The sequence below is a fragment of the Prionailurus bengalensis genome, chromosome A1 (genome assembly GCF_016509475.1).
Source record: "Prionailurus bengalensis isolate Pbe53 chromosome A1, Fcat_Pben_1.1_paternal_pri, whole genome shotgun sequence".
NCBI classification, from domain to species: Eukaryota; Metazoa; Chordata; class Mammalia; order Carnivora; family Felidae; genus Prionailurus; species Prionailurus bengalensis.
Genome location: NC_057343.1, coordinates 122,669,047 through 122,682,519, shown reverse-complemented (window position 1 = coordinate 122,682,519; position 13,473 = coordinate 122,669,047). Strand labels below are relative to the sequence as shown.

Below are 13,473 nucleotides of genomic sequence, written 5' to 3'. Positions count from 1 at the left end.
ATAGGAGAATGCAGGTCCCTCTATGTTTCAAACTGGTAGATGTGTTCAGTAAAGAAAAGCATCAGTAGATGTGAAGCAGCACTGACCGTTGGTGGGATATGAAGATTGGAGGCCGCGTCTTGGTATAATTTGCCTAATGAGGAATGGGCTGGGTTGAGAGCTGTCCTCAAATATCTTAAGTGCTTTTGCATAGTGAAGGGAGTGGACTGGCTCCCTGGTCACCTGGGGAACTAACAGGTAGACAGTTCAAGAAAGCAGATCTGGGCTTATAGGAATGAGGAAATCATGCTCATTAGAGCCGCTTTAGTTTTCCCAGGAAGAATCTGGTGCAGACAGAAGAATCCTAAGAATCCTGCCAGGACGTTAGACCTAAGGATTTTGCTACTTTTTCTTTTACAGCCCAAAATTAATGCATGGTTACAGCAACAAGTCAAATAATACAAAATTGTGGACCCACATCTCAATGTAATTCGTGTTACTAGTTTGGTGTGTGTCTTTCCATACCTTTCTCTTTGCCCACACAAACACATACTAGCATTAATAGATGGATATGATTTTGTTTTTACAAAATTGAGACCATATTATGTACATTACTCTGCTCAGTAGTATTAGCACCCTTTCAGGTCAATTCATCTTCTTTGAAATAGCTACAGATATTTTAAAGTACGGGTGTACTATAACTTATTAAATCATCCCCTCATTGGTAGACATTTGGGTTATTTCCACATTTTGCTAGAGTGCAATTATAACTAACAATGCTGCAATAAATGTTCTCCAACAGGTACTATCACAGACTAATGTTTTGTATTTGTGGAATACTTTCCATTAAAGTGGGATTTGCTAAATCAAAAGGTGTGTATGTTATTTTGTTTTAATAGCCTCTTCCAAATCACCTTCTGAAAATCTTTTTGCTATTCATAATCCCACCAGCAAGTCCATGTCTTCATATCATTTCCAGGATAGGGTGTTAGTAGTCATTATCACTTTTGCCTATTCACATAGAGGTACTGCTGACAAGGGAGCATAGTGTAGTCGTTAAGGTTGAGGATGCTCTTAGCGTCTCAACTATAGCACACACAACCTGTGCAACTTTAAGCTACGACACATAACTGTTTCATGCCTCTGTTATCCTCATTTGTAACGAGATATGACATGAATACCTACCTCATAAAATTGTTATGAGTATTAAATGAATTAATAGTTATAAAGACTTAGAACACTGACAGGCATATAGTAAAATTTTTATAAGTAAAAATTAAAGATTAATAAGATTAATCTTCTATAAGATTGAAGATTCACAAATTTAACTTGCATCTCCTTGACTACTAATAAGGTTGGGCGTATTTCTACATATTTCTTGATCATTTGGTTTTCCTTTTCTCTGTTTTCTGTTTCTATCCTTTGCCAGAAGGTTTACTGAGTTGTCTTTTTATGAGTTTTTAGGAACTCTTTGTAGATTTTGAATAGTATCCTTTTTCCTGTCATTTGTATCTTCCATAAATGATTTCCTTTTTATTTGTGTATTTTAAAAATCAGAGTGGTTTTGGGGCGCCTGGGTGGCGCAGTCGGTTAAGCGTCCGACTTCAGCCAGGTCACGATCTCGCGGTCTGGGAGTTTGAGCCCCGCGTCAGGCTCTGGGCTGATGGCTCAGAGCCTGGAGCCTGTTTCCAATTCTGTGTCTCCCTCTCTCTCTGCCCCTCCCCCGTTCATGCTCTGTCTCTCTCTGTCCCAAAAATAAATAAAAAACGTTGAAAAAAAATTTAAAAAAAAAAAATCAGAGTGGTTTTAAGTTAACACAAAAACCTCAGTCTACCCAAAACTATAAAACTGATTTTAAACTCATATAATCTCATACCCTGAAATACATCCACTATTACAAGTTTGTTGTATGGAAACTCTTCCATCTACCCCCCTCAGATTCACTGGCTGTCAGCCTTGGCTCTACCTATTGGTCATCTAGGGGACTTTTAAAACCCAGTACTTGAGTTCCACCTCACAGGCGTTCTGACTTAACAGCTCAGTGGTCAGACCCAGACATCAATTTTTAATAAGAGACCTCATTTGATTCTGATGTGCAGCCAGGAATGAGAACTACAGGATGCAATTCCGAAAGGTGATTCAGAAGCCAATTTGTTACTAAATTATAGTGTCATTAGTAATCACTACCGCCATCTGTTGGCGGGAGGCAGAACTGACACCAGTTAGCTAATTTGTATAGCTTTGTCCATATCTATGAAAGGCCATGTTTCAAAGTTCTTTGTACACTTCTACATCTTTTTAGTGTCATGACTTCTCAGATGTAATTTTGAACTCTAAGATTCTTGAAGCAAATATCGAATTTATATTTATCTACTGGGTTCTGTATATTCTGCAGTAATAAATGACAGGTATTGTTGATCCTTGGTCATTGAAGATTCCATATTTATGCTAATCATGGATAGGAGAAACTGTGTGGACACATTTTAGAAATACTTTTATCAATAGCAGTTGAAAAACAAAACAAAAACAATTTTGCGATTAATCCTTCCCAAACTAACCAAGAAATTAAACCACTGCCTCTCCCCATCCCATTCTCTTCCCCACCTATAGGTGTTAATTGAAATTTTCCCCTACTGGGATATTTTAAGATGTCTCCTTTCTTCCTGTGGAATTACACAATGTGAAACATCAAGGGAAATAACAGGAAAGGCAGTGAACAGGGAAACATGCTTTGAGAAATAGCAATGTTGGCAGAAAATGGAAGTGTCTGGGCGGAAAAAAAAATAAGATAAAACTGGCAGAATTACAGGCTGCTGCATGGACTGGTAATTAGATAGTGAGTTTATCTTCTGAGGGAAAGATATTTTTCGTGTCTTTTCCATAGAGAGGCCAAAAGAAGTCAAAGACACCAAGAGCATGAAATTGTTCATCTGCCATAAAAACCATCTTTGATGCATTGGATTTAAAAAATATATAATAATTCCTCAGGCAGTTTTTATGGATTGTGTGTTGTTCTTATAGCTGGCGGTAGAAGATAAGTCTTGCATGTGTATAAAAGTATTTATATATAAAATATATATGTGTGTATGCATATATATGAGTGTATATCTACGAGTGTGTGTGTGTATACATACATACATATACTCTTTAATTCTAAACCTCTCTATGAACAGGAATTCTTTGCTGCCTATTGTGCACATTAACACTGGGTTAATTTTCTCTATCCTAAATTTAGACATTGTGTCTGAAGGATTTCCTTAGGAGCTTGGTTTCTCATCCTCAGAACTGTTGATATTTTGGGCCAGATCATTATTTCTCACTGGGGACTAGTCTGTACCTTGTAGGGCAGTTAGCATCATTCTTGGCCTCTGCCCACTAGATGCTGGTAGCATACACCCAGTCGCGACAACCAAAAATATCTCCAGACTTGTTAAAAGGCAAAATTCTCCCCAGTTAAGAACCACTGATTTAGAGGATGCTATGCCCCTGCTTTTGGGAGATGAGTTTTCACGTCCTTAAAAACAGTTCACCTAATTCCCCAATCTACATTAGAGGCCCTATTTTTTTTTTTACTGAAGCAGTATTTTTTTCCTCTCTTGAAACAATATACATCTCTTTATAGCATTAGTGACAGTTGGAACAATATATCTACCTTGAGACCTTAATGCCTTTTTTCTCTATTAGACTTTAAGTGCCACAAATAATCTGTTTTGTTCACTCTGTACACGTACAACCTAGAGCAGTGATTGGCACTTAATAAATGTTTGTCAAATGAAAGAATATAATTCTCAAATATTTAAGAACCTGAAGCACAAAGCCTGACTTGGTCCAAAGGGGTTTTTCCTCTAAGGCTTATTTCAATCTACATGACAAAGCCAGTAAAAGAAATCAGGGACATATTGAGGCTGTTGAAGGGTGTGATCGGGAAATCTAAAAATTATATTATTTGGATAGGATTCCCTGGGGTTTTTGGCGGATTGCTATTGAGTGGCAGTTTCATTCTGGAAACAACAACTCTGATATGTCACTGTTAGCCAGAGCCAACCCATCGCTCTCGCTTTTTGAACTCCATCCACCATTGGTCCATGGAGGAAACAAGTTTTTTGACCAGGGTGAGGCTTAATGCTTCATTAATTCTCTGAAAGAACAAGCCTCAGGACCAGGAAAGATGTGCCTGTGGAAAATAAACCTCAGTGCAGACAGCACAAGAGACCTTTAAATGCTTCTTTTCATGTTTTTTTTTAAAAAATGGAATTAAGATGCATATTTTTTAAAATGAAAAATGACTGGCATTCTTCCCACTGAAAATGGGAAGTAATTTAATTTGTTAGTGGTTTATTTTATTTGACAGTCTTTGTACATACTCGATTTGGTTTGTTACACTGAATTACCCTTTAATAATGGGCACACATAATGCCAGACTCTGCCCCCCAGGTTGGTTTGATAATTGGATGAACGACCATATTGTTCCAAGGTTTTCATGACAATGTGGACAGAAGCTATTTGGAAAACTCCTAACCAGAAAAGCCTTAAGCTGTTTTTTTGTTTTTTTGGTTTTTTCCAATGAAGTTAATTGCTACCCAGTGAACAGTCATTCCACTACCCAATTTTCCTGAGCAATGCTGAGTTCTGTAATCATGGCTGAATTCCCTGAGTGGATAGAAGGGATGCCTAAACCCCATAGCCAATAGAAAAAGTCTGAAAATCTTCCCCAGGCAATCTCTCAGAATGAACCATTTTCCACAAATGGAAGTTAATGGTAAAAATTCTAAGAATAGCAACCATAAAGGCAGAAGCGAGACTGCCAAGTTCAAGGGCAGCTTCACAGCTTAATAACTGTACATCCTTGAGCAAGAATTATGATCTCCTTTGCTTCAGCATCCACATCTGGGAAATGGGAACAGTATCAGTACCAACCTCTTAAGATCATTGTGAAGACTCAACAAATGCTATGCCTAAAGTGTTTAGCACAATTCTGGCCAAAGTAGGTTCTCTGTAATTTTTTTTTCTTATTAGATCGCATATATCAGGCACTGTGCTAAGTTTTCTCAACAACAACAAAAAAAGCTACTGAGAGAGTTGCTCTCTCTAACATCATGGAAGGGAGCACTGACAGGGCAAAAGGTAAAGTAACAAGCCGGAGGCCAGATGGCTAGAAAATGGCCCGCCCAATATTCAAATCCAGTTTGGTTTTAAAAATTTTCTTACACCATGCAACTTCAGATTTTGTGTTTGTGTACCCCCCAGAAGTTTGAAAACTCATGTTCTTTTCTGAGCATTTCTAAATAGATGAGAAAGCATTTTCCATCCTAAGAGTAAATAATTCCAAAAGATGATTTCAGGAGTATTTTGAACATAGGCAGTTTAAAATAAAACTTTTACATCACCTTTTTAATGCATCCCCTGGAATTTAAATACCATCTTAACTGAATACCCACCAATATCCATTAAAAGAGTATGTGAATTGAGGCACCTGGGTGGCTCAGTCAGTTGAGCTTCCGACTTCCCCTCAAGTCATGATCTCACTGTCTGTGAGTTCGAGCCCGTGTAGGGCTCTGTGCTGACAGCTCAGAGCCTGGAGCCGGCTTTGGATTCTGTGTCTCCCTCTCTCTCTAACCCTCCCCTGCTCATGCTCTGTCTCTCTCTGTCTCAAAAATAAAATAAAACATTAAAAAAAATTTTTTAATAAAAAAAAAAGAGTATGTGAACTTCTTAAAAAGTCAGAACTTTATATCCTTTTTCTTCTTGAAACATATATATTCATTTAACTCCCCCCAAATAAATGTTAAAAACTTTCTTTGATCATTTCTGAACAAAAATAGATTCCTAGCCCCACCCCATCTGTGTATGACTGTAAGGGTTTAAAATTCTCGTGGATATAATCATTGCTAACATTATTACTAGAACACAGTTGACCTGAACAACATAAATATATAATTCTGACAAATAATAATTAAACATAAATAGTAAAACTTTATTAGAAATTCATATTGTATCGAGCTGGGGGTGGTGGCATTTGTGGGGCATTGATTAAAGGCATCATCCAATTACCCCTCCCAGAAGTGTTTATACCTTGGATAGTGCACCATCATAAGATTGAAGATGGGTTAATGAATGTCTTTTGTGTTTTTCTTTCACAAAGAGGAGAAGGAGAACTTAGGCTGTGGGAATCTCCTGGGATGATTTTGTTTCAGAAAGGAAAATATGTGGAGGCTAGTGATAGGGGAATGGTTGCCTTTTAAACTGTTCCATATAGTTCTTGGGAAGCCATTACATACTCCTGTTTTTTGAAGATGGCTGCTCTGCCACAAAGCTGTGTTGCTTTGGAATAAGAATACTTACAGGAGGACCCAATGGCTCTCCCTTTTTGAAGATGACCTACTCTCTTCCTTGACAATGAAGTCTTGGTTCTCTTTAGCTATTGGCTTTATCCTTGACTTAAAATAGTTGTCATTGGAGAGTCACGAAGGATTTTTCATTAAGAAAATCCAGAGAAGGGCATGGTGGCAATCTTGAAGTGATGCTGGAATTTGTAACTTCCTAGCTTCTGCATTTTCTTAACTGTGTATTGCTTCTAGATGGGATAGTATAACCACCCTAGATCCTCCATTCAGCCTTATACCTAGAGCACCAAGGTCACGGTTTCCTTGCACCAAGGAGGAGGTAGACAGCTCTCATCTGTTTCTTTTCTATGTTAAACAGACATGGTTTCAGCTTCCCAAAAGAGCTTGTTAGGAACAAAAAGAAAAGGTAGGAAGTTGTGTGTTAATCTGTCTCCACTAAGCTTCCTAAGGAGCTTCCTCTGTGTGGTAAGTGCTTAGCATGTAATAAATGCTCAATACATGTCCTTTTTTTAATGTTTTATTTTTTATTTGAGATAGAAAGAGAGAGAGCAGGGGAGGGGCAGAGAGATACAGAATCTGAAGCAGGCTCCAGGCTCAAGCTGTCAGCACAGAGCCCAATGCAAGGCTCAAACTCCCAAACCGTGAGATCATGACCTGAGCCAAAGTCAGATGCTTAACCAACTGAGCCCCCCAGGTGCCCCTCAATATGTGTTTATTGAAGGTTTTATCTGGGGCCAATATATGGTCATAACATTCCTACATGTACTTCTTAACTGATGATATGGAGACCTCCTAACCCATGATGTTAATATAGCCTATCAGTCCCAATATAAAGTAATCTCAACTATTGGGACAGAGGTGGAAGCATCTGTCACACATTGACAAGGAGATATGGATAAATCCAAGCATGGATTTAAATGGACAGAAATTTTTTCAAAAGGCTCCATAATGTCAATCATGTTAATTGTACTTAACAACCAAGGGTATTCAAATGTTGGTCTACCAAACTCAAACATATTTGACCCAAGGTTACTGAACAGCTGAAATCCATTCACATCCTTCTACATATGACCTTCTCTCCCTCTTTCTTCTCCATGACTCCATCTTCTTTCTGTTCTTTAGCTCCTATCAGGCTGTCTCTTCTCTCTCAGCCTTGCCTTGAATCTGTCAACTTGCTGGGGCACTGGAGGTTGCCATGGTAAACACAGCTGTTGTTTTTTCTCTGTGAAGAGTCGGTGCATGAAGACACTTGAGTCCTCACCTCTAGCCTCTTCCCGCTGTGCATTTTCACAGATGTCGTTTCAAGTGGGGGCTTCAGGGGCTTCAGGATTCTGCACAGCTTTCCTTGTGTATCTCTGAGGGGGTGCTTTGTGACCAATGGCACCTGCTTAGGTGCTCTGGAAGATTGTGAAGAATCGCCTGCATGGTCACCAAATAAGCCAAATGACAGCAACATTCATTTTGTTAGTAAATGGCTTCTGGGAACTGAAAGATGATCTTGTATTCTCCAAGAGGAAAGGCAGGAAAGATAATTAGAAAATAGCCGGGGCAGGAATACTGAAGGAAGGGTGGGGAGAGACAGAAGGAGTGGTGACAGACAGAGCAAGCAAGGGGTTGCTGAACCAGAAGGGGAGTCTGTATTGGACAGCTATCCCTGCTCCCTGAATCCTCCCTGTCCTCACAGTCACATCTGTCATCCAGGGCTCACTACTGAGCCAACATCTGCTGCTGTTCGCTTACAAACCACTGCAGCACAAAGATTCCTTGCTGTTCCTCCTATACTGTAAGCACAAGCCACTCTCAGGTGCTCCAACCTTTGTACTTGTTCTTCCCTCCTCCAGGAATGCTCTTCTCCGGACAGCCATAAGGCTCCCTCCCTCACTGCATTCAGATCTCCCCTCAAAAGTCATTCCCTGAGAGACATCTTCCAGAATCACACCACCTCAAGTAGAAGCCCATCCACCGTCTACCCCCTTACCCAGTTCAGGTTTTCTTCATGTCTGGTACAGAGTAGGGACTTCAGTATTTGTTGAGTGAATAAATCACGGACACCCTCCCCCAGAAACGCATGGAATCATACAGTTGCACACATGTTCTTTGCTCTCTTCCTCCTGAGCTTTTGCGTGTGCTGGTCCCTCCGACTAGAGCACCCCCGACCCTGCCTGATCGAGTCCTACAAACCCTTTGTACCCTGCCTGCTTTCAAAGCCCTCTCCTTTCGAGGTCTCCGTTGACCTCCCCAGGTGGACACATAACCCATTTGGCCAACACGGCCTGGGCAGTGCCCACCGACCTCCGTCACAGCACAGATGCCCTGCACTGAAATGTCTCTTCACTTGTCTCTTTCCCACACACCCCAGTGGGCTCTTCCAGGGCCTACAATAGAGAGCCACCAAGGGCTTAGACTCCAGAGTCAAAAGTGCCACATGTGTGTACCAACTGTGTGACTTTACACAAATTACTTAACCTTTCTGCCCTCAGTCCCCTCATCTGTGCAAAAGGGATAATATCTACCAACATAAATCACAGGATATTGATGAGAATTCTCTGATGAATTACTGGAGTGTTTATATTTTTCTTTTTTTTTTTAATTCACTTATTGTCAAGCTAGCTAACAGTGTAGTCTTGTAATTGCTGAAGTGTTTAAAACATCCTAAGCTGTTAGCTGGGGAAGAGGATAGTGAGTGGAGGGTGTCCTGTTTGAGGTGGGCTGGGCATGGAGGGCCTCCCTCAGGGGAGATAACTGAACAGAGACCTCACTGCTGAGAGAGAGGCAGTGGTGTGGTTCTCTAGGCTCCTTACATCCCACTAACATTACAAATGAGATCTATTTCTATAAGCTTTATGGCAGGTTAGACTCTGAGACCCCACTCTTGGGACCTGAGATGTTATCATCTGATTTTCTAACATGATGCTGGTGGTCTTGCCCACTGGGCTAGTGTGTTCATCCTTTGGAATCGGGCTCAGCACAATGAGCTGTAACTGAATCAAGGTCCAGAAGGAATATGAGGCACCTGAGGGAGGGACATGACCAAAACCCAGCAGTGCACTGCAGAACCACTTTTGAGGGCCGAGGACTCTCTTCTCATTGCAGGCACAATGCAGCACTGGCCTTGTCTCACAGTTGATTCTAGCCTTGTCAACCACAGCCAACATTGCTCAGAAAAGAGGCTTTGAACTACAAACTAAAGGTTCTGGCTTGGTCCTGGGTTTTGTCCAATTCTGGTCCTGTCATTTGGCAAGAAGGGGCCTCTGGTCCTGTGGAGAACAGTTCAGGCACATGGTATGGGGAAGGGGCAGAGGAAGCTCTGGGATGAAAGGTAGAAAGCTGGGTGACCATGGACAATGTACATCTGCTGATTTTAGGTACTGCCTGGGCCAGTCATTTTCAAACTTTCCTTATCCACAGAAATATTTATTTAAGCATGATATAAATGAGAATCCAAATGTACTACCAAGAGCAATGACGAGGGTAAAGCCTTGACAACCACAGCTTGCCATTAAATTCCCCATCCCAATCACACACACACACACACGCACGCACACACACACGCACAGACACATACACACGATGACCCTTCCAAGATTCATTGTTCCATGATTCAGTGTCACATCTCTATAGCACAGAGTCCTTCCAAAATATTAGGCTGAACCGGAGGCAATAACTGAGATTTGATGATTTTGGACCTGCAAAAATGGCAAGATCACATTTCACACTAATAGTTTCGTCTGCACCATTGTGCTCACTCAGGAACCAAATAGCCTCGGTTCAGCCCTTCAGTGTACTGTATGTGTGCCATTGGACAGGATACTTCACCTCCTTGATTCTCCCCTGTAAAATGGACAAGCAGAATAGTCTTCCCCAGTGCTCTGCCCAAAGAAGTCAGAAGGCTGAATGAAGCAGAGCCCTGGCGTTGGGGCTGGTGAGCTCTGACACAGTGCTTGGCCAATAGCACAGAAGCCCTCCATCAGTGTCTTACAGAGAAAGCCCTAATGAGGTCCTGTGGGCCCAACTCAGAGAACAGTGTCCTATTCTTCTCCCTGCCTGGCCTTGAAGGGAGTATGTAGCCAGTGCAGTTGGAAAACACAGTCCCAACAAGGCTTCCCAATCCCGTCCAGTTTGAACCAGACCCCCACTCTTCCTTCCTGTGAGGGGCATCACTAGGCAGTGGGCAGGTCTTGACCTGGACATGAGAATGGTGCTGGCATACCATGAATGACATTCCTCCCTCTGCCTTATCTAGGTAAGGCATTAGAGGCTCCCTCCCCAGATACCTACGCGGAGCCTTCCCTATTAAGTGGTACATCATGGAATATGTCAGCCTGAATTAGCAGGCAGGCCCATCACGTTAAGCTGACGCTCTGGGCTGGCAGTTCCCACTTTGTAATGCCTCTTGATCCTGGCCGTCACGCTCCCTCCTTGTCACCACAGCCACGGGAAGCCTCCGCCGACAATGCACAGTAATGAAGGAGGCTCAGGGAAGAGTTTAGGAGGAGCCACAGGAAGTCCTTGCAGATTCCATTTCTTCTGGGGCCCTGGGGAGCCCGCTTTGAGCTCTGCTACCTCTGGGAGGGGGCCGGTGGGGAGGCAGAGGATGCGCAGGTAGCACTCAAAACCTCCAGGTGGGGCGTTCCTTTATGACAGACTACAAAAGCATGGCATGTGTTTTTTGGAAGTAAACGGAATAGTCACTCCTATTCAAATACCAGGTACACCTACATCACCTAACTGAGGTTTGTAGAGGCAGCTCAACTACAAAACTCTGACTACTGCTACCGTTATTATTATCAGTAATAGTGTTGATTCCATAAATTCTCCTGGCAGCTTATTTGTGTCACTTACAGAGCATTTATTACTTCCTGCCACATATGATATTTGCATGTGGTGTGATACATTGGAAGGAGCACTAGGTTTGCAGTCAGGTAGGCTCTGGTATTAAATTCTGACAATGCCTCATAGCTCATAGCTGGGCAACCCTGGGCCACTGACTTAGCCTCTCTGAGCCTGAGCTTTCTCTTCGTATTAATACTCACACCACAACCTATTTCACAGAGCTGTTGAAAGAATTACCATAAATAACATACGCAGAATGATTGACAAAGAGGAGTAAATGCCCAATAAATACTTTTGGGTAGAGTTCCCAAGGACAGAGTCACTTTTTTTTTTATCCATTACAAAGTCTTAATTCAGATGCACCCTTAACTGGTGTTGGATGGTATATCACCTTGCTTTCCAAAACTTACCTCATTTGCCCTCTAACTTGTTCTCCCCTGTACATCAAGAATCATCTAATCAAACTTTAAAATTTTTTTTTTCAACGTTTATTTATTTTTGCGACAGAGAGAGACAGAGCATGAACGGGGGAGGGGCAGAGAGAGAGGGAGACACAGCATCGGAAACAGGCTCCAGGCTCCGAGCCATCAGCCCAGAGCCTGACGCGGGGCTCGAACTCCCGGACCGCGAGATCGTGACCTGGCTGAAGTCGGACGCTTAACCGACTGCACCACCCAGGCGCCCCTAATCAAACTTTATCATACCACAATCATTGGAAATCTTTTTAGTTCTGCCCATTTCTCTAAGGATAATGGCAAAAATTTTGGGGGTGGGGGCTTGCCTGTGACCTACCCTATAACTTCATCTCTTACCAAGGTTCCCATCACTCTCTTTCTGTCTTAACCACATTGACCTATTGACCCTTCATTTTGCTTTACCCCCACCCTAGGGCCTTTGCACATGCTCTTGTCCCTGACTGGAACATTCTTTCCTCCCCTCCTGGCCTAGTAAACCTGTTCTCATCCTTCACAGTCATCCATCCAATACTTCTTCAGCAACAGCTCTCCAGGCCTCCCTGACCATGTTAAATCCTCTTTTGCATGATATCATCTATTTGGGGGCACTTACGACATTTTGTTGTGACATGACTTCCTATCTCCCTCCTCCATCTAGCCCTGCTCTACGAAGGCAGGAAGTGTCTGGTTTGGTTCACTGGTTGGATTCTCTAGGGCATTGTATGGAGCCCAGTAGATGTTGCTCAAAGAACAAGAAGGCAGGTGAACCAGAGGGCATGTTATCTCCACAGATCCCAGTGACCTTTCCTGATAACTAGGGCACAGTGGGTCTTACTGGTTTTTCAAATAGTATGGCCCAGAGCTCAGGAGGACCAAGTTAATCACCCATGGTCACACAGCCTTTCACTATGTGGTCAGTCTGTGATGAGAACCAGGGTCTTCAAGTTCTCTCCCTTCCTGAGCTTATGCTCTAAAACCATCATCCATAATTGGCATAGAGGGCACATGAAGGTTTGCCTTCCCCTCCCTGGTCTGGTGTTCAGAGGCTCCCCACCACATCCTACATCCACATCTCAAGCCAACTCTGTCTTCCAGGGTGTCTAGCACCAGAGCTGTATAAGGCTCTGAGTTCTCTGAATTGTTTATTTATTTAAATTATTTAATTTAAAATCTCCTTCAGAGGTGATCTGACTCCCTTCAAGACTGAACTGGGAGAATTATGTTTTGTCAAAGGTTATACCATTGAAGTGAGTACACTTCACAAAATGTAACCTTTGTTCCTGCCCTCTTCCCCTCACCCCTTGGGTTGAAACAAATTCAGAAGTTGAAGCCTTAATCAACTACCTGGTAGCAAATTAGTCAGCAAGTTAGCTCAGCTGCAAGAGGTGACTTCCTCATAAAGGAAATTTTGGTCCTTTTTTTTTTTCTTCTTTCTCTTAAAGGACAACATCTGTGTTTTGTGTTTGTTTTGTTTTGTTTTTAGTCTGTCCCCGGCCAGGCATTGCTGTTCTCCCTCACCTTCTCAGGAACCAGTTCACCCAGGAGTTGTCAGAAGTGCCCTTGAATTCACAGAGAGAGTCAGGGGATGCGCCTGGGTGGCTCAGTCGGTTAGGCATCCAACTTGAACTCACGTCATGATCTCATCGTTTGTGGGTTTGGGCTCCGCGACATGCTCTGTGCTGACAGCTCGGAGCCTGGAGCCTGTTTCAGATTCTGTGTCTCCCTCTTTCTCTGCCCTTCCCCTGCTCATGCTTGCTTGTTCGCTCTCTCTCTCAAAAATAAATAAACATTAAAAAAAGAAAAAAGAATCAGAAGAGTCTGGGTCTTCTTGTTCATATTTGTCTGGAAGACCTTCATGTGTG

At 42.4% G+C, this 13,473-nt stretch overlaps 1 protein-coding gene across 10 annotated transcripts in view; it reads left to right on the top strand.

Moving 5' to 3' along the window:
* PPP2R2B (protein phosphatase 2 regulatory subunit Bbeta) overlaps positions 1–13,473 on the top strand; it is a 469,020-nt gene that overhangs the window by 395,652 nt on the left and 59,895 nt on the right. The window lies entirely within an intron of this gene.